The following is a 20,074-nucleotide window of genomic DNA, read 5'->3' on the forward strand; positions in this document are numbered from 1 at the left end:
TGGTTTTGGGGACCCCAGTGTCACCTCCTCGACCCCCTCTGTCACCTCAGGACAGCATGGACTCCTCTCATGCCTAGTGCCCCTCTCTGTCCAATGCAGACAGCCCCTTCCCACTCCCTAAGAGGTGTGGCCCTGTGTCTTGCCACTCCCCCGGGGCTGAGCCCTGTCCTGGTCCCTCCAGTATTCAATAGGTGCTCAATAAACATCTGATGATCATGTAAGTATCTAGTGACATTTCTTGCACACCTACTGTGTGCTGGGGCCATTTCTGAGCATTGGGTGCCAAGTCACTCCTCAGGGCCACCCCATGCCATTACCTTAGATGGAAAACTGAGGCACAGAGAGGTCAACGAGCTTGGTGGGGTCAAGGATGGATGGGAAGAGAGTCTTAGCCCTTGGGTAATTTATTAAGCACCTACTGTGTGCATTGGCTATCTTTCTCTGTCTCCAGTTCCCAACAGGTGGTATGGCTTCCCCGCGGCCAAGAATGAGGACATGGGGGCTCAGGACTTGAACGCTGCTCCCCAGGACATGCCAGGCCCTGGACAATCCGCAGCCCCACTGGCACCTGTGGGGACAGCCCAGGTCTTCCAGTACCCAGACACCTGCCCGGGGCCTGCCCCTCAACCACAAACCTCCGTGGGCAGCCAGGTTTCCTGCCCGTGGTTTTGCCTCTACCTGGCTTTCCGGCAGCCCAGCGTCCCAGGCAAATCAGGTGGTATCTGCCACAGGGTGCAGCCCCCACACCCTGTGTCCTGCTCACCTGGGGTGACTGAGACAAGGAGGAGGTCAAGTTCTAACCCCTCTGGGCCCTCTTCTCATCTCTACACCTTTATCTGTGCTGTTCCCATCCCCCCCCAGCATGCCCTTCCTTGCACTTGGCCTTGGCCCAACTGGGCTCTGCTGCAACCTACTCATTCATCATTTACTGAGCACCTACTGTGTGCTGGCTGAGCAGTCTACAAGACGAACCTACCACCTGTCTTCAGTCCAGCTGGGGAGATAAAATGGGCACGGAACTCAAGTTCAGATACGAGCTGAGATAAATGAGGGTATTATCCCTGGAGGGGGGAGTCTCCCTGGGTAGCATAAATATTTAAGTGCTTGACTACTGGCTGTTCCAGAACACTTAATTGTGCTCATGAGGAACCTTTACATAGATCAAGAGGCAGTTGTTGGGACAGAACAAGGGAATAGTGATTGGTTTAAAGCAGGAAAGGTGTGCATCAGGGTTGTATTCTTTCACCACACCTATTCAATCTGTATGCTGAACAAATAATCCGAGAAACTGGACTATACGAAGAAGAATGGGGCATCAGGATTGGAGGAAGACTCATTAACAACCTGCGTTATGCAGATGACACAACCTTGCTGGCTGAAAGTGAAGAGGACTTGAAGCACTTACTGATGAAGATCAAAGACCACAGCCTTCAGTATGGATTACACCTCAACATAAAGAAAACAAAAATTCTCACAACTGGACCAATGAGCAACATCATGATAAACGGAGAAAAGGTTGAAGTTGTCAAGGATTTCATTTTACTTGGATCCACAATCAACAGCCATGGAAGCAGCAGTCAAGAAATCAAAAGACACATTGCATTGGGTAAATCTGCTGCAAAGGACCTCTTCAAAGTGTTGAAGAACAAAGATGTCACCCTGAAGACTAAGGTGCGCCTGACCCAAGCCTTGGTATTTTCAATCACATCATATGCATGTGAAAGCTGGACAATGAATAAAGAAGACCGAAGAAGAAGAGTTGGCGCCTTTGAATTGTGGTGTTGGCGAAGAATAGTGAATATACCACGGACTGCCAAAAGAATGAACAAATCTGTCTTGGAAGAAGTACACCCAGAATGCTCCTTAGAAGCAAGGATGGCGAGACTGCATCGTACATACTTTGGACGTATTGTCAGGAGGTATCAGTCCCTGGAGAAGGACATCAAGCTTGGCAAAGTACCGGGTCAGCAGAAAAGAGGAAGACCCTCAATGAGGTGGATTGACGCAGTGGCCGCAACAATGGGCTCAAGCATAACGATCGTAAGCGTGCGGCAGGACTGGGCAGTGTTTTATTCTGTTGTGCATAGGGTCACTGTGAGTTGGAACTGACTTGATGGCACCTAACAACAACCACCACACTGGCTGTTCAAACCCACCCAGAGGTACCTTGTAAGAAAGACCTGACAATCTGCTTCTGAAAAGTCACAGCCTTGAAAACCCTAAGGAGCAAGTTCTATTTTGCATACTTGGGGTCACCATGAGCTGGAATCAACTCACTGGCACCTAACAACAACTGTACCTGGGTGGGGGGGTCCACCCCAGAAGGGGATACTTAGGCCACAGACGCACCTGAGGTAGATTTGGCAAAGCACGTGGGCCGTGGGTGTGGGAAGGGCCTATCCTAGGCAGAGGGAATGACTTGGACAAAGGCCCCGAGGAAGGCCCCACCCCCGCGGCCAGACTCAGCTGCCACCCGGGCTCTGCGGCCATGAATGGGTCTTTCATGCCCTGGACCAGGGCAAGGTCAGGCCGGGCTGCTCCCTCCCCCAGCCAAGGGCTCCCGTCTGTCTGAGCCCTGACCTGGAGGGGGGTGGCAGGAAGTTCACGGCCTGCCCTCCGGGTGAGCCCGGGAGGCCCAGGGCGGGTAGGGCCTTGCCCAAGGTCACTGGGGTCAGCAGGGCCAGCAGCGCGCTCCTAGCTGTGTGACTCTGAGAAAAGCCCCGCCCTCTGGGCCTCAGTTTCTCAGCCTGGGCTGGCGGGTGGGGCGGTGTCGCGCTCCGTCCTACTCCGGCGCAGGCAGAATCCAGGGCGGATTTTGCGCGCGCCCGCGACCACAGACACCTTCCCTGCGCGGCCAGGGCTGCGGCCCAGAGTCGGAGGGGCCCCGGGACAACCCGGAGGCAGCCAGGCGGCCTTCGGGGATCCTGGGGTTGGGGTGAGGCTGAGCCCAGCCACCCGGTGCCTGGCGCCTGAGGGGAAGAGAAAACTCGGTCCGCTGCCCGCGCGCCCCTCGTTAGCGCTGCCCTCCCGCCGCCCGCTGTGTGACACCAGCCGCTTCCTGCCCCTCTCTGGGTCAGGCTGGAGCCAGGTCGACGGGCAGCTGCTCGGAGGGGCTTCCTGGATCCCGCCCCCTCCTCCTGCGGGCCCTAGCCTCAGTTTCCCCGGCCAGGTGCAGGCCCTCTTTAAGCCAAGGTTAGGGGTCTTCGCTACTCTGCCAATCCCTTGGTCCCCTGCTCTGGCCTGGGAATCCCCCCGGGGCTCCGAAAGGGCAGCTCCGATTGGCTGGGGCCGGGTGTGACGTCAGGGGCGGCCCGACACCCCCTCCCCCAGAGGCACGTGGGGGCGGCCGAGGCGGGGGAGGGGCCTGGGGTCCTGGTGGATTCGGGGTGTCCCCCCAGCCCAAGCTGGCAGCTGGGCCGTGCAGACGCGATTCTCCTCCGACAGATTTTCCCTCGTCCCAAATCCCCCTCCAGCCCCCCCAGAACGGCAGCTGCTCTGCCGGCAGATGCGCCCGGCTAAATCCGCCCAGCTGGTCCCTCCGTTAACTAACCGCTCGGCGCTCACGGGGAGGGGGCCGGGGGCCGCAGCCCTGACCCCGCCTCACCCCTGTCCTTTAACCCCGGCTTCCTGACAGGCCGAGGGTCCCCTTTCCCAAGCCGAAATTCCCTCCTGGAGCCCCTGAGAGCGTTGTGGGAGACTGGTGCCCAGAGAGGGTGTGGCTTTTTCCGGAGGCCACACAGTACTCCTGGGCCTCCTGCCCAGAAATTGCCCCAGATTGTGCATGTTTTAATAATTACAGTGATGAGCTAACATTTTTTGAACACCTACCGTATTTTTTTTTTTTTTTTTTTGAGCACTTCCTCTCTCCCCCTCCCTTACTTCTGACTTGCTCCGCTGCTCCAGCCACAGGGGCCTCCTCTGTTCCTCCAAGTCACCAGGCAGGGTCCTGCTTCAGGGCCTTTGCACAGGCTATTCCCTCTGCCTGGAAGGCTCTTCCCCCAGACACCCATATGGCTCCCTCCCTCACCTCCTTCAGGTCTCAGCTCAAATGCCCCTCCCCCCAAATCCCCCATCTAAAGGAGTCACCCCTCCCAGTCTCTCTTTAGCCTGCTTTCAACATCTGGACTTCTTATATCCATTTACTTGTTTCTCCTCCAATTCCTCCCAGACTGTCAGCCCGGTGAGGGCAGGCCCAGGGTCTGTCTTGGTCTCTACTGTGCCCCAGGGCCTAGAACAGAGCCTGGCACGCAGTAGGCATTCAACACATATGTGGTAAATGGATGAATGAATGGGGGGTATCTGGGAGCTCATTCCGACCTGCCCTCATTTTATGAATGGGGAAACTGAGGCCCAGGATCACTCAGCTTCTTCATCTGCAAAATGGAGAAACACGGGCCACCTCTCCAGGGTGGGGGAGGGGAATTCAGAAACAGTTATTAAGCACCTACTGCGTGCATGGCGTGGCCCCAGACACTGTGTATGAGTCCATGTGATAGAGCAGAACTGCCCCCATAGAGTTTCCTAGGCTGTAATCTTTACAAAGGAACCCTGGTGGTGCAGTGGTTAAGCGCTCAGCTGCTAACTGAAAGATCGGCAGTTCCAATCCACCAGACGCTTCGAGGGAGAAGGATGTGGCTTCCATCAAGATTACAAACCCTATACGGCAGTACTACTCTGTATTATAGGATCACTATGAGTGGGAAGGAAACCCTGGTGGCGTAGCAGTTAAGTGCTATGGCTGCTAACCAAAGGGTCAACAGTTTGAATCCGCCAGGCGCTCCTAGGAAACTCTATGGGGCAGTTCTACTCTGTCCTATAGGGTCCCTATGAGTCGGAATCAACTCGACGGCACTGGGTTTGGTTTTGGTTGGTTTTTTACGAGTGGGAAACCCTGGTGGTGTAGTGGCTAAGAACTATGGTGGCTAACCAAGAGGTTGGCAGTTCAAGTACACCAGGCGCTCAGTGGAAACTATGGGGCGGTTCTAGTCTGTCCTATAGGGTCACTACAAGTCAGAATCGGCTCAACGGCAGCCAGTTTGGGTTTTTTTGGTATGAGTGGGAAGAAGTACAGCCAGAATTCTCCTTCGAAGTCAAGATGGCGAGACTTTGTCTCACATACTTTGGCCATGTTATCCGGAGGCACCAATCCCTGGAGAAGGACATCATGCTTGGTAAAATGGAGGGTCATTGTGAAAGAGGAAGACCTTAGACAAGATGGATTGACACAGTGGCTGCAATGATGGGCTCAAATATGTCAACGACTGTGAGGATGGCACAGGGCCCGGCAGTGTTTCGTTCTATTGTACATGGGGTTGCTATGATTTTGAACCGACTTGACGACACCTAACAACAACAACATGAGTTGGAATCAAGTACATGGCAATGGTTTTAATCTTCACAGGAGGAGAACTCTAGGTCTTTCTCCCACGGAGCCACTGGGAGGGTTGAAACTGCCAACCTTTCTATTAGTAGCCGAGTGCTTAGCTGCTATGCCTCCAGGACTCCTTACTTTCCACGTAGAAACTGATTAATGCTGATACAATTCTGTTATAACAGACCCCAAGAGGCTGAGGGACCTGCCACCTACGTGTGGGGCGGGGGGGGCGTTGAACCCAGAACCCCTGTGCCGTCCTCTGTGTCACCCCCTGTGTAGGGGGGAGATGTGTGAGACCTGGGCGCCTGTGGGGAGTGGCTGCGGGCTACCCCCTCTCCAGCCCTTTGCACCCAGGGGCGAGGATCCAGTTGACTGTTGGCTGGAGCTGGAAACACTGCACACAGCCCCCATCCACCTGGGAAATTTTAAATTAGAGAAACAAGCAGTGAGATCTGTGGCCTGATTCACTAGCAGAAATTGGAGCACTTACAGCCACCTCTTCCTGCTCTGAACTGGGAAAACCCCTTAGAAAGGCCCAGGCATGTCCTGGGTCATTCCAGAATCCCCCTAGGTATCATCTGCGTTTGCAGATGAGGCAAGTGGCATCCTGGCCACCCTAAGGGGAATGTAGGGCGGGATCCAGGGACCTATGAGCTCCCTGGGGTCTGTCTTGGAATATGGGTGAGAAACTGAGGTACAGAGAAGGCAGGGGTGAGCCTCGCTTGGAAGGAAGCTGCCTCATTCTCCCTGTTCACAGTCTACCTTCCTTTGGGCTCCCATCCCAGCCAGTGAACACACCTAGCTCAGTCATACCCCACGGCCTTTGCCCTTGCTCATCTCTCTGCTTGGGAAGCTCTTCCCACTGAAGCTCATGAGCTTGGCTAACGCCTCATTTTCTGAGAAGCCTTTCCTGACCATCCAAGGGCAGGGAACAGTTTTGTTCCCCTCTCCTGTTTTATTTCCTCTAAAACCATCTTGACGCCTTTGAATTATGATGTTGGTGGAGAATATTGAATATATCACGGGCTGCCAAAAGAACGAACAAATCTGTCTTGGAAGAAGTACAGCCAGAATGCTCCTTAGAAGCAAGGATGACAAGACTGTGTCTTACATACTTTGGACATGTTATCAGGAGATACCAGTCCCTGGAGAAGGACATCATGCTTGGTAAAGCAGAAGGTCAGCAAAAAAGAGGGAGACCCTCACCGAGATGGATTGACACACAGTGGCTGCAACAATGGGCTGAAGCATAACAATGACTGTGAGGATGCCGCAGGACTGGGCAGTGTTTCGTTCTGTTGTATGTAGGGTTGCAATGAGTTGGAACCGACTCGAGGGCTCCTAACAACAACAAAACCATCTTGTTTATTCACTTTTGACTCTAGGAGTGAGTGGTGAGCTGCCCTTCCTTACAGGCAAACAAGCAGGAGATGGATGGGGGAGCTGTTTGCAGCTCACCTGGAGTCCAAACCCCAGCCTTGTCTCTTCCCAGCTGAGAGCAAGTCCTTTAACGTGAGAACATTTCCATAGCGTGCCACCTGCAGGGCCTGGCACATAGTAGGTGCTTAAGACAAGTGGGTTTCCTTCTCCCAGCCTCAGAGGTTCTGGAACTCCATTGTTTTTTTTTCCTCTTGTTTCTCCCCCATCTCCGTCCTCCCTTGGAGATGCAAGAAGGGGCCTTGATGTTCCTGACTGAGTTCAGGGCGTTGTCAACAGAGAGATGAAAACCAGGCTGGGAAGGTGGAGGGTGTGTGTGTGTGTGTGAATGATCTTAGCCAGAGACGGCTCCGTCATCGCCTCCAGGGCCAGTGACACAGGTGACACTGATGTCAGTGTGTGGTGGGGCCGTTGGCGGGTGCCGAGCTCATCCTCCCGTTCCCCCTCGCACCCTCCACCGCCTCCCCACCTGGAAAAACTGCAAAACCTCTGGCGTCATCCAGCAGTGGAGCCAAGCACCATGGGTCTGAACCCCCACTTGCCGCTATATCCGTCTAACTTTACTGAGCACCTACTGTGTGCCCAAGGAGCTGTGCTGGTGCAACAGTTAAGCAGTTGGCTGCTAACCAAAAAGTTGGTCATTTGAAACCACCCGGTGGCTCCACAGGAGGAAGACCTGGCGATCTGCTCCTGTAAAGATTACAGCCTAGGAAACATTATGGGGCTACTCTGTCACACGGGGTCGCAATGAGTTAGAATTGGCATGACCGCATCTAATAACAACTTTGTGCCCAAGTCTGCTGGGTGGTGCTGGGGACCCAGCGGTGACCAAGACAGAGCCAGGCTGTCCTGGGAGAGCTCACAGGTCAGGGCAAAAGTGGATTCATTTCTTGAACCAATATTTATTGAGCACCTACTGCATGCCTGGCTTGTTTTAAGGAGAAAAATTAAGCAAGCAGAGAAAATGAGGAATGTGGAGGAGGGGAGGTTTAAAGGGGTAGTCAGGGAGGCCTCACAGAGGTGACTTCTGAGCAGGTAAAGATGAAAACCACACAAGTATCTAGGGAAAGAGTGCTCTAGGTAGAAGGAACAGCCTGTGCAAAGGCCCTGAGGCAGGACCATGGCTGGTGAGTTGGAGGAACATCAAAGAGACTGTGGCTGGAGCAGATTAAGCAAGGAGGAGAGAGGAGGAGGTAGGACAGGGAGCTGTGCAGAGATCTGAAGGAAGAGGGTTCCAGGCAAAGGGCCTGTGTAAAGGCCATGGTGTAGGTCTGTGCCTGGTGCATTGGGAGGAACAGCTAGGAGGCCGGTGTGGCTGAAGCAGAGTGGGCCAGGGGGAGAGAGGAGGAGGTAGGGCAGGGAGGTGACGGGACAGGCTGTGTAGGACCCTGTGGGCCGAGGGGAGGGCTTTGGGCTTCATTCAGCTCTTCAGAGGTTCACAGTGTTTCCCTGCCTCAGGGCCTTCGCCTGTGCTGTTCCCTGCTCCTGGCCTGCTGCCTTCCTCTCTTCCCAGCTGTACCTGGCTAACCCTGCCTCCTCCATTCTCAGCCAGAATCCCATTCACACTGGGCTGTCTCCGCCATGACTGTGCCCCCAGCACTGTCGAGCACAGGGCGTGGCACACAGTAAATGCTTTATAGAGATAATAGGGCATTGGGTGGGGATGCGGCAGCCGAAGAGGGAGCCTTTCTGGCCCCAGGGTTCCACCTAGGGAAGCCCTGTCCTGGAATCACTGTGAGGGCAGTGACTCCCCTGTCTAGCCTGTTTCCCCTTCCAGAATATTCCAACAAGGTAAGGGGGTCACTTCCAATCCAAGTATGTGCTTGGGAGTGGGGAGGTGGGGGGCTCCTCTCTCTAGGTCTCTCTAACCCTTTCTCTGCCCACCTCTCCACCCGCATCCTCATCTCCATCTCTGGGTCAGTCTGTCTTCCCTTGGGTCTTCATTTCTACAGATTTCTACCTCCCACCACCCTTCCTTTCTGCCACCCCCACCCCCACTCATACCTCTAGAATCCAGAGGTTTGCCCACCTCTGAGCCTTCCTGGTGGGGAAGGGCGCCCCGATGCCCCAAGACTGCTTTCCCCCCTTCCCTGCCCCCAGTAAGTGAGGATCCCCAAGGGACTTGGGCTGAGAGAGCTTTCAGATCCCCTAAACTGGCGGGGAATTACAGGAGGGGGGAGATACACATGTCATTTACATAAAGTCTGCTTCAATTAGCATACCGATTACAAGAGGCTACTAAACCTGCTAGAGGCTTGCCTAGGAAATAGTAACTATTTCCTGTGGGAGCATCGTCACCCCGCCCATTTTACAGATGGGGAAATTGAGGCCCATGGAGGTGGGGTCTGAGCAGGGAAAGGGAGATGAACAAAGTAATCAAGGTCTCTGTCTTCTTGGGGCAATCACGGACAGACAATAAGGAAACCAGTAAGTAATGAAGATACATTTCGATCACTATAAGGGCCAGAAGAAAAGAGAGAGGAAGAGTGGCTATGGGGTGGGGTGGGGCTGTTACCTGAGGGTACCAAGGGAGGGCTTCTCAGAGCAGGTGACGTCTGAGCTCAGACCTGAAGAATAAGAAGAAGCCAGTCCGGGAAAGAAATAGGTGAAGGGCACTCCAGGCAGAGGGAACGGCCGTGCAAAGGCCCTGAGGCAGGATCATCCCTGCTGTGTTGGCCGTACAGTGAGGAGACCCACTTGCCTAGAACAGGAAGGATGATAGGTGGAGAGGGTGGGAGGGGACAGGGACATGCGGAAGAGTTTGGGTTTTATTCCAAGGGCACCAGGGAGTTACGGGAGGGTTCAGAGCCTGAGAGTGACATGCTCAGGTTTAACTTTCAGAAGGTCTCTCTGGCTGCCTTGTGGAAAATGATGTGTCTGGGGCAGGAGTGGCCTCTAGGAGACCAGGGAGGAGGTGACTGAGTCCCTCTAGGGAGCCTGGACTCAGGCAGGGGTCGCAGAGAAGTAGGTGGATCTGAGAGGCATTTTGGAGGCAAAGACAACATAACTTGGGAGCGAGAAAGAGAGAAGGATCCAGGAGGACTGCAAACTCCTTTTCCTCCATCTCCCTTCTCAGCCCTCATCACTCCTGTCCTCCTCTGGGCTCGTTCATACCACCTCCTCCAGGAAGCCTCTCCTGATTGCCCTGGCCTAATCTGAACTCTCTGCCTTGGCCCCTCCCAGTGCCCAACTCCCAGCCAGAGCAGAAGCCCTGTATGTTCACTTAGAGAAGGCAGGAAGATTCCAGAATTCTGAGATCCAAAGATTTTGACAAACCCCTAATCCTCACCTCTGGACTTGGAATCTATCTGCAATGCCCCCCCTGTCCTCAGACACCTGGCCAGGGACAGGGGGGCAGAGGGGTGGTAAAAGAGGATGAGCTCATTTGGGGAAACTGAGGCACTGCCAGCTGCCTCCTTTTTTGGCTCTCCAGTAAGGGTCCCTGGGTTGGGGGCACTGGCCCAGCAGCTGGGGTGGGAGCCTGGCCAGGAAAGATCTAGGGGGGAGAGCAGCAAGGCCTGGAGGGACCAGGAAAGTATCTATTTTTCCTCCTGCAGCTGTATTTATAGATTCCTTTTGATGTCCCAGCGGTTATGGCTGACCTGGTTCTTGACTGCCGGAGGAAGACAGGTGCTTGGAGTTGCTTCTCAGAGCTGGGTGGGGGGGCTGGATGAGGAGAGCTGGGGGTGCCATGGCTGGGCCCCTGGGTCCAGGTGGAGATTTGGGAGTGGGGAGGCAAGGAGCTGGCCTCAGTTTCCCAATTTGTAACATATGTTGTTGTCGGGTGCCTTTGAGTTGGTTCTGACTCATAGCGACCCCATGTGACAGAGTAGAACTGCCCCATAGAGTTTCCTAGGTTGTCATTTTATGGGAGCAGACTGCCAGGTCTTTCTCCTGAGGAGCAGCTGATGGATTCAAACCACCGGCTTTTTGGTTAGCAGCCATTCGCTTAACTATTGTGCACTCGGGCTCTTTTGGCAGTATATAAAAAGCTCTCAAAAAATTGAAAACTTGATTCTCATTCAAATATAGAGTAAACTCATGTCACTGATTTATTAACTCATTTTTCAGGGAACCAGGAAAATGAGAAAATTAGTTCCAAGAGCATTTGAGGAACTGGGTATTTGTTGGGAATTTTTTTTTTTTTTTTTTTAAGAATGTTGCAATAAGATTAGGTATTAGGTTAGATACAAAGTAGGAATCCCTGGGTGGCGCAAATGATTAAGCGCTCAATTACTAGCCAAAAGGCTGGCAGCTTGAATCCACCAGAGGTGCCTTGTAAAACAGGTTTGACCGTCTACTTCGGAAAGGTCAGAGCCTTGAAAACCCTGCGCAGCCGTTTTACTCCGACATACACGAAGTCGCCAGGAGTCAGGATAACTTCACAGCAACTAACGACAAAAGATACAAACTGGTGAACGTTCCCTTGTCGCTGCCATTGCTGCCCTCCAGTGAGCTTCCAGCTCTTGGCGATCCCACGCACACCAGAAGGAAATGCCTCCTGGCCCTGCGCCATTCCCATGAGTGACTATGAATCGAACTGTTGTGATCTGTAGGGTTTCCACGGGCTGATGTTTGGAAGTCAATCGCCAGGCCTTTCCGCCTAGTCTGCCTTAGTCTGGAAGCTCTCCTGACACTCGTTCAGCATCACAGCAGCGCCCACTGACAGACGGGTGGTAGGTGAGCCTGAGGGCCATTGGTCTGGGAACCAAACCCGGGGTCTCCCACACGGAAAGCAGGAATTCTACCACTGGCCCACGGCTGCTTCAGTAGTGAATATCCTACGTGGCAACAGAGCCATCATCAGGGCTATCATTTCTACCGGACAGAATCTATGAGTTCACAGTGACTTCATAGGGTCTGGGCTTTAAGCAAATAGTGACTAGCAAAGTCAAACCCAGCCACATTGGCCCAGAGCGGCTCTTTCCAGTAGACCTTTCTGTGCTGATGGCGATGTTTTAAACCTATACTGTTTAATCTGGTGGCCATTAGCACTGTGGCTACTGAGCGCTTAAAACAGACGAGAGCAGCTGACTTTCTAGTTCATTTTTGACGACTTCTAATTTTCCCAGATTCGTACTTTGTACATTCCACGGTCCGATTATTAATGGATGTCCGCAGCCGTTTCCTTTCATTTGGAGTCCTGCCGCAAACGAAAGTCCCGAAAGCGTAACTCCATCCGCGTCATTAAGATTTTTCAGGAGGCAGCTCCTCCCCAGTTGTATTTCGAGTGCCTTCCAACCTGAGGGGCTCATCTTCCGACACCGTATCAGACAGTGTCCCGCTGCTGTTCCTAAGGCTCTCCTTGGCCAATTTTTTCAGAAGTAGACCGCCGGGTCCTCCTTCCTAGTCTGTCGTAGCCTGGAAGCTCAGCTGAAACCTGTCCACCATGGGTGACCCTGCTGGGATCTGAATACCGCTGGCATAGCTTCTGGCATCACAGCAACACGCAAGCCCCGACAGTACAACAAACTGAGAGTCTCATTGTGGACACATAAAGATTGATATCTTACATTAGTAAGCTGAAACGGAGTGGTGTTGGTCATTTTGATTCAGACAATCATATGGTCTACTATGCCGGGAATGTCAAATTGAAGAGGACCAGCACTACACTGATCACCAAAAAGAACATTTCAAGAGCTGTCCTGAAGCACAACGTTGGAGGTGATAGGATAATATCCATACACCTACAAGGAAGACCAGTTAATTTGATTATTATTCAAATTTATGCACCAACCACTAATGGCAAAGATGAGAAAATTGAAAAGTTTTACCAACTTCTACAGTCTGCAATTGATCAAACATGCAATCAAGATGCATTGATAATTACTGGTGATTGGAATGGGAAAGTTGGAAACAAAGAAGGATCAGTAGTTGGAAAATGGCCTTGGTGATAGAAATGACGCCTGAGATTTCATGATAGAATTTTGCAAGGCCACCGACTTATTCATTGAAACTACCTTTTTTGAACAACATAAATGGCTATATACATGTGGACCTTGCTGGATGGAATACACAGGAATCAATTCAACTATATCTGTGGAAAGAGATAATGGAAAAGCTCAATATCATCAGTCAGCACAAGGCCAGGGGCCGACTGTGGAACAGACCATCAATTGCTCATATGCAAGTTTAAGTTGAAGCTGAAGAAAATTAAAACAAGTCCATGAGAACCAAAATACAACCTTAAGTATACCCCTCCTGGATTAAGAGACCACCTCAAGAATAGATTTGACACACTGAACACTAATGACCAAAGATCAGATGAGAATATTGAATATATCGCGGACTGTCACAAGAACGAACAAGTCTGCCTTGGAAGTATAGCCAGAGTGCTTGGAAGTGAGGACGGCAAGACTTCCTTTCATGTACTTTGGACATTATCAGGAGGGACCTGTCCCTGGAGAAGGACATCATGCTTGGGAAGGTAGAGGGTCAGCAAAAAAGAGGAAGACCCTTAACGAGATGGATTGACACAGTGGGTGCAACAATAGAGTCAAACATAGCAACGATTGTGAGGATGGTGTGGGACTGGGCGATGTTTTGTTCTGTTGTACATGGGGTCACTATGAGTTGGAACCGAGTCAATGGCACCTAACAACAACAACAACAACACTGCAATTGAGCAAACATATTTACAATTTAATTTAATTTAAATAGTCACTTGTGGCTAGTGGCCACCGTATTGGATAATAGAGTGAAAATGAAATAATCTGTGGGTGGTTGGGTCCCACATTAAGGGGACAAACCTTTTGCCCTGTCTCTAAGTTTTAGGTAAATTTTCTTAACAGGTATAACAATGCTAACTCAATTAATAATTATAATAAAACAACAACGGCTCCTATTCACGGAGTGCTCACAAAGCGCTAGTTATAACAAGCACAAGAGAAGAAGCATATTGTTAACCTCAACGGGTCCCAGCTAGATCACTAAATTCTACGTGACTTTGGGCAAATTGCTTCCCTCTCAGGTCCTTCATTTCTGTCTCTGTTCCCCTGACCCCATTTGGTTTGGAAGAGAATTAAATGGTCAGGTTTTGGCTCAGAGTCATTCAGGCATACAGTACGTTTTCTTTTGGCTATTAACGATTGGATTATTTTGCTCTGTGAGTCATTTAACCTCCCTCCGTGCCTCAGTTTCCACCTCTGTGAAACGGGGTTAATGGTAACAGGGAACTCAAAGAGCTGCCGTGAGAATAGAGTTCATTCGTCGAAGGGCTCGTAGCCCAGCTTCTGGCACATGGTAAGCGCTGAGGCTTGTTAGCTGCTATTATTGGTGGTGGAGGTGACCAGAGAGGTTGGTTGACTTCCCCAAGGCTGCAGGGCCAGGCAATGCCAGAGCCAGGAGTTGAAGCAGAGTCTTTCTGACTAAGGCTGGGAGCAGCGTGTCAGGGCTCTCCTGGGGTCAACAGACGCCGTGTCGGGCCTCTGAGGACCGGCGCCCAGGCTCCAGGGTTAAGCCTGGGTGGCAGCTGAACTTCCGCGGACCTGTCCCTCTGGAATCCCTGGGAAACAGCGCATCAGGTGTTCCGGAACAGGCGCCTGCTCCTGACAGGAGGCACACACATGCTGGGACAGCTGGCGGGGGACTGGTGGGCCGGGGAGGGGGGCCAGAGAAAGGGGGGACCTTGGCCAGAAAAAGAGGTCAAGAACTGCCCCAGCCCACCCACCCCCACACAGGGGATGCAAGTCCTCTCCTTCATGACAATCGTCCAGAGCTTCAATTCTTTCATCAACGTTTGGCAAATATTTATCGAAGGCTTCATGTGTGACAGGCACCCTGCTGGGCCCTTTGTGCTAGACATGGGCTCAACAGCTGCCATGGAGTCGACTCGGACTCGTGGCGGCCCCGTGTGTCAGAATGGAACTCTGCTCCGTAGGGCTTTCAATGGCTGCTTTTTGGGAAGGAGATCTCCAGGCCTTTCTTCTGAGGTACCTCTGAGTGAATTCAAGCTGCCAACCTTTCAGTTAGCAACCAACCTGTTAACTGTTTGCACCAACCAGGGACTATCCCTTTACAGACATGGAAGCTGAGGCTCCGAAAGGGGCGATCACTTATCCAGTTCACAGGACAAACAGCAAAGCTGAGACTAAGTCAGGAGCTCTTGCTCTAGCCTCAGGACCTTGGCACTTGCTTTTCATTCTTCCTGTAACACCCTCCCCTCGCCCCTAACTCATTGCTATTCCTGCTTTAGCCCTCAGCTTCCACAGCACCTCCTCTGGGAAATCTTCCCTGGCTCCCCCAGCTCCCTGACTTCCCAGCTGCCTGAGTATCCCCCTTCCCAGCTCTCCTCCCTCCATATTGTAGCTGCCTGGTCATGTGAGCCCCAGGAAGACAGGGTGGGGTCTGTCTGGTCCCTGCTGTGCCCCCAGCACGGGCCTGCACACAGTAGGTGCTCAATATAAAATGGGTTTGCTGAATCAAATGAATGAATAGATGAAGGAATAAAGTCCACATTTCTGCCCCTCCTTGTTTCAAAGTTGGGGACTCTGAGGCTCCTGGTTGGGAAGTGAGGAGCTGGTGGTCTGCACTGGAATTCGAGGCCGGTGGGGGGTGAGTAGGGATTCTTCTGGCCTGGTTTCCTGCCCTGAGGAGCCTAGCCCAGAACTAGGGGTACAAGGTGGGGGGGCAGAGATGCTCAGAGATCCTCCCCGTGCAGGGCCCCCCAGAAGGCGGAACCTCAACCTTGGAACATAAGATCATAAGAGGTGCTGCTGCAGAACAGGAAGGGCTGGCGAGGCCCTAACACCGGTCTCATTTCTAAACTGACCTTCTGGGAGGGGGCTGTCTGAGGCCACACCCTCTGAAGGGGCTGAGAGAGGGCGGGGGCTGGGGGGGAGGTGGCTGATGGGGGAGGGGGCTGAGAGAGGACGGGGCTGAGGGCGGAGGGAGCTTAAGGGGGAGGGCGCTGAGAGCGGAGGGGGCCGAGGGGGTGGGGGCTTATGGGGAAGGGCGCTGAGGGGGCCAGAGAAGGGAGGGGTTGAGAAAAGAGGGGACAGAGCGAGGGGGTCACCGAGGGGAGGGGCCCAGAGAGCAGGTGGCTCTCCAGGGAGGGGGAGGGGCTCAGAGCTGTTGGGGTCTTGGCGGGGCGGCCTCTTTTGCCTCCTTCCCTGGGCCCCATGACGCGAAGGTCGGGAGTGTCTCAGGACACTGGTTCCGTGTCGGTCCAGAAACCTGACCGCGTCCCAGGGCTCAGGGTCCACCCTACCCTACTCCCTCCGCCCGGGTCCTCCACGTCCCCCACCCCCCAGTCAGCTGTGTCCATATTTATAGAGTGTGCGGCCCTTGTCACTTCACTTCCGAAAGGGATCGCGTCCTTTATTCCTGTCCTCAGAACCCCCACACCTGTTCCAGCACAAGCCCTGGGAGAGGGGTGGGGGAGGTGTCGCCTTCGAGAGCCTGGGGGGAGGGGCTAAGGTCCTGCTCCTCCCTGAGACTCCGCCTCCTTGTCTGAGCCCTGTCCCCTCTCTGGGCCCCCTCCCTGAGCCCTCCTCCCTCTCTGAAACCCCTTCGCTCTCTGAGCCCCTCCTCTAAGTGCCCCTCCCCTCTCTGAGCCCTCCTTTCTAAGTCCCCCTCCCTTTCCGAGCCCCCTTCCCTCTTTCAGTTTCTCCCATCTAAGGCCCCCCTCCTGCACACCAGCCTAGTTCCCAGGCCCCCCAAGGCCCCGAGCCCCGCCTGCCCCCCTCGTCCCCTGGCCTACCCATTGTTCTGGATCTGGGGTCCTGACGGCTGGGCGGGCAGGGGTCTGCATGGGGGTGTGGGAGCCGCCTGCTGCCCACCCGTCTCTGGGCAACGCTGGCATCCCCCAAGCGATGCCGCCCCGCGAGCCTGGACACAGAGACAGCGCTGTTCCCTGGGAGGGGCCGAGGGCACAGGGTGACTGGGAGAGGCTGGCGGTGGCAGCCCAGGAGGGGGTCTCAGGCAGGGGGTGCTGAGGCAGATCCAACTGCCCCCATTGGAGAGAGGTTAGTGGTCAGAGGCCATGGGAACCATCTGCCTGTGGTCCCCCCGTTGTGTCCCCAGTTCCTTCCTCTTAGCCCCCACTGCTCTGCCAGGCCCCACAGTGGGAGTTTTGCATGCCTGAGAGGATGTGTTCTTCCTACCAACCTCATCGGTGGGTTTGGTGAGTAAACCCACCTTACAGGTGAGGAAACTGAGGCCCAGAGAGCTTTCGGTGGCTGTAGCAATTCAAAGTCCATGTTCCGGGGTCCGTGACCTTGGGTTTGAGACCCAGCTCTGCTGTTTCCTTCCTGCCTGACCTTGGGGAAGTGACTCAGCTTCTCTGAGCCTCTGGGTCTCCATCTGTACAATGGGCAAACAGTAGCCTCCACCCCGTGGGTTGGTCTGTGGATTCCACCAGCTTCTGCATGGGAAATGGGCTCTTGGCACAGGCTGGGGCTCTCAGTTCAAACTTGGTTCTACCCTTACCAGCTGTGCGACTGGCTGGGTCACATGGCCTATCTGTGCCTCAGTTTCCTTATCAGTGAAATGGGGACTATAACAGTGCCTGCCTCATAAACAGCTATGACAATTAAAGGAGTTAACACAGTGCACCTTCGGTGCTTGGCCTCTCGTGGACTCTCCATAAATGTTGGCTGTTACCATTATTTTTTCCCCTATGAGTTTGTGCTGTCCATGTGGCTCTCAGAGGCTTCTGGTGTGTGGAGTCACATTCCTGGCCCCAGGCTTGGAGTAAGGGATTGAGGCTTGCAGGCAGTTTCAGTAGGCACAATTCTTCCTTCACCATTTCCCCTTCTTTCTGACTTGTCATGTACCATCAAGTTGATGTCGACTCATGGCCGCTCCATATGACAGAGAAGAACTGCCCCAGAGGGTTTTCTTGGTTGTAATCTTTATGGGAGCAGATCGCCAGGTCTTTCTCCCGTGGAGCTGCTGGGTGGGTTTGAACCACTAGCCTTTTGTGTGAGATGGTTTCCAGGGTAAGTCTGAGAACAGTCCCCCCACCCTGTCTGTTGAGTGATAGAACAGGTTCCCCACTCACCCTCCATCTCCTCTACTCAGACTGTATAGACAACCCAGAGGCCCTCCGAAGGTGAGGGACACTCCACTCTCTTTGTGTCTCTCTGCATAACCCCAGAGAGGACAGAGCAAAGCCCTCACTCTCTCTCCCTTCCCCCGGGTTGATGGGGGCTTCAGGCTGTATGTTCTGCACACAGCCGAGGCTGCCAGGCCCCTCCAGTTCTTCCCTCCAAGCAGCGAGGGCCCAGCTGCCTCTCCACTTGCCCCGTCAGTCTTCAAGGTGGGTGCTGCTGCCAGCTGCAACCTTCCCAGTGAGTAGGGTGGGAGAGCGCCATGGGATGGCAGCCTGCCAGGCACCCCACCGCCATCCCTTGCCTCCTGGGATAAACAAATCATAACAGGCCACCCAGCACTTACTGAGCACTTATGAATGTGATGTGCTCTGCTGGATACTTAAGGTGTATAATAGCATTAAATCCCCCCAATATCCCCCTATAGAGGTAAGCACTATTATGATCCCTATTTTGCGGATAGGGAAACTGAGGCTCAGAGAGGTTCCCATCACCCATTGTCACACAGCAGGAGAGTGACAGAGCAGAGATGTGAACTCCATGCTGTGTGCTTAACCATATCCCTCTCATTGTCTGTTGCAACAAATAGAGAGCTAAGCTGTAAGTCTGTACTGTAGTGGTTCCCACTGTGCTGAGGAGGACAGGGAGGCCCAGAGAGGACGATGGTCTGATTCAACATAACACAGCTAGTAAGGGGAGGAATAAGAATTGGCTGATGTGTTAGCCTGCTTCTGGGTAAATGAATGCATGAGGTTGGAAGAGTGAGAATGGGTGGATGAGTAGGTGGGTGGGTGGATGGGGGGTGGGTGGATGGATGACGGATGGGTGAGTGGATGATGGATGGATGGATAGATGAGTCGGCGGATGGGTGGATGGATGGATGGGGGTGAGTAGATGGATGGATGGGTGCATGGATGGGTGGGTGCGTTCCCTCCCTTACACCTGTAGGGAGCTCTCGGTTTGCTCCACGTGGCAGATGGGAGTGGGGGTGGGGTGGATGGATAATGCTGCGGTGAATTCCAGGTAGCTTGAGAGAGATTTTGGAATGAAATCCAGGAAAGATCTAAAAGGTCATCCAGTCATTCAGTTGTTCAGCAAACATTGAGCACCTGCTCTGTGTCCTGGGGACATTGCAAGGAACAGAACAGATAAAATCTCTGCCCACATGGGGCTGACCACTTCAAGAAGAGGGGCACCCAAGAGGTAGGAGGGAAGCCAGGCAAGAGTTGAGGGTCTGGGGTGTCATATGAGGACAATGTTTCCAGGAAGAGTGAGGACCAGCCCTGCCAGATGTGATCACTGAGTTGGGACACAGGAGGTGACCTGGGCCAGGGTGGTTTCCCTGGCCTGGGGACCATGAGAGCCTCAGCAGGTTCAAGAGGGAATGGAGAAGGGGGACGAGGAGACATCAAGTGTAGACCACTCCCCTCACAGTTTTGCTGAAAAGACAAGTAGGAAAACAAGATGGCAGCCACAGAGGGATTTGGGGCCAATGAAAAGTGTTAAAAAGACAGCAAATACCTTGAATGGTGTAGACGCTCATGAATGTAAAAAAAAAAAATTTTTTTTTTTTACATGAATGAGACACTGTTAAATATATTTTTATTAGGTAATAATTAAAATCATTATCCTAATGATGGTTAGTATCTACCTCCTGATGGTTTGGGCAAAGTCCAGAAGTCTAGAAGCTGGCCATCCCCTTCAGCCAGAAAGTAAGGGCTCAAGGTGACAACAGGCTACGAGGTGCTCGCCTGCTGCCCAAGGTCGAGCCTCAGGGGTCTCCACGTGGAGGCTTTTTATTTTACTGTGTTGGTTTCAAAGCCCAGGAAGCTACATGTTCCTGCCCCTTAATGGGTTTCTCTTTTGTTGTTGCTGAGTGCCATCAAGTCAATTTTAACTCTTAGCAACCCCATGTGACAGAGCAAAACTGCCCCTTTGGGTTTTCTAGGTGTAATCTTTATGGCAAAGAACTCTGGTGGCACAATGGTTAAGCACTCAGCTGCTAACTGAAAGGTCAGCAGTTCGAACTCACTCGCTTCTCCTTGGGAGAAAGATGTAGCAGTCCTCCGAAAAGACGGCAGTCTTGGAAACTAGATAGGGCAGCTCTACTCTGTCCTATAAGGTTGCTATGAGTTGAAATCGACTCGATGGCAATGGGGTTTTTTTGGATAGTGCCTCATGGAGCCCTGGTTGCTAACCTAAAGGTTGGCGG

At 53.1% G+C, this 20,074-nt stretch overlaps 1 protein-coding gene across 1 annotated transcript in view; it reads right to left on the bottom strand.

Moving 5' to 3' along the window:
- The window catches only part of SEMA6B (semaphorin 6B), an 84,639-nt gene that overhangs the window by 34,118 nt on the left and 30,447 nt on the right, over nucleotides 1-20,074 (bottom strand). The gene's annotated exons all lie outside the window — the stretch shown is intronic.

The sequence above is a fragment of the Elephas maximus genome, chromosome 3, assembly GCF_024166365.1.
Source record: "Elephas maximus indicus isolate mEleMax1 chromosome 3, mEleMax1 primary haplotype, whole genome shotgun sequence".
Classification (NCBI taxonomy): domain Eukaryota; kingdom Metazoa; phylum Chordata; class Mammalia; order Proboscidea; family Elephantidae; genus Elephas; species Elephas maximus.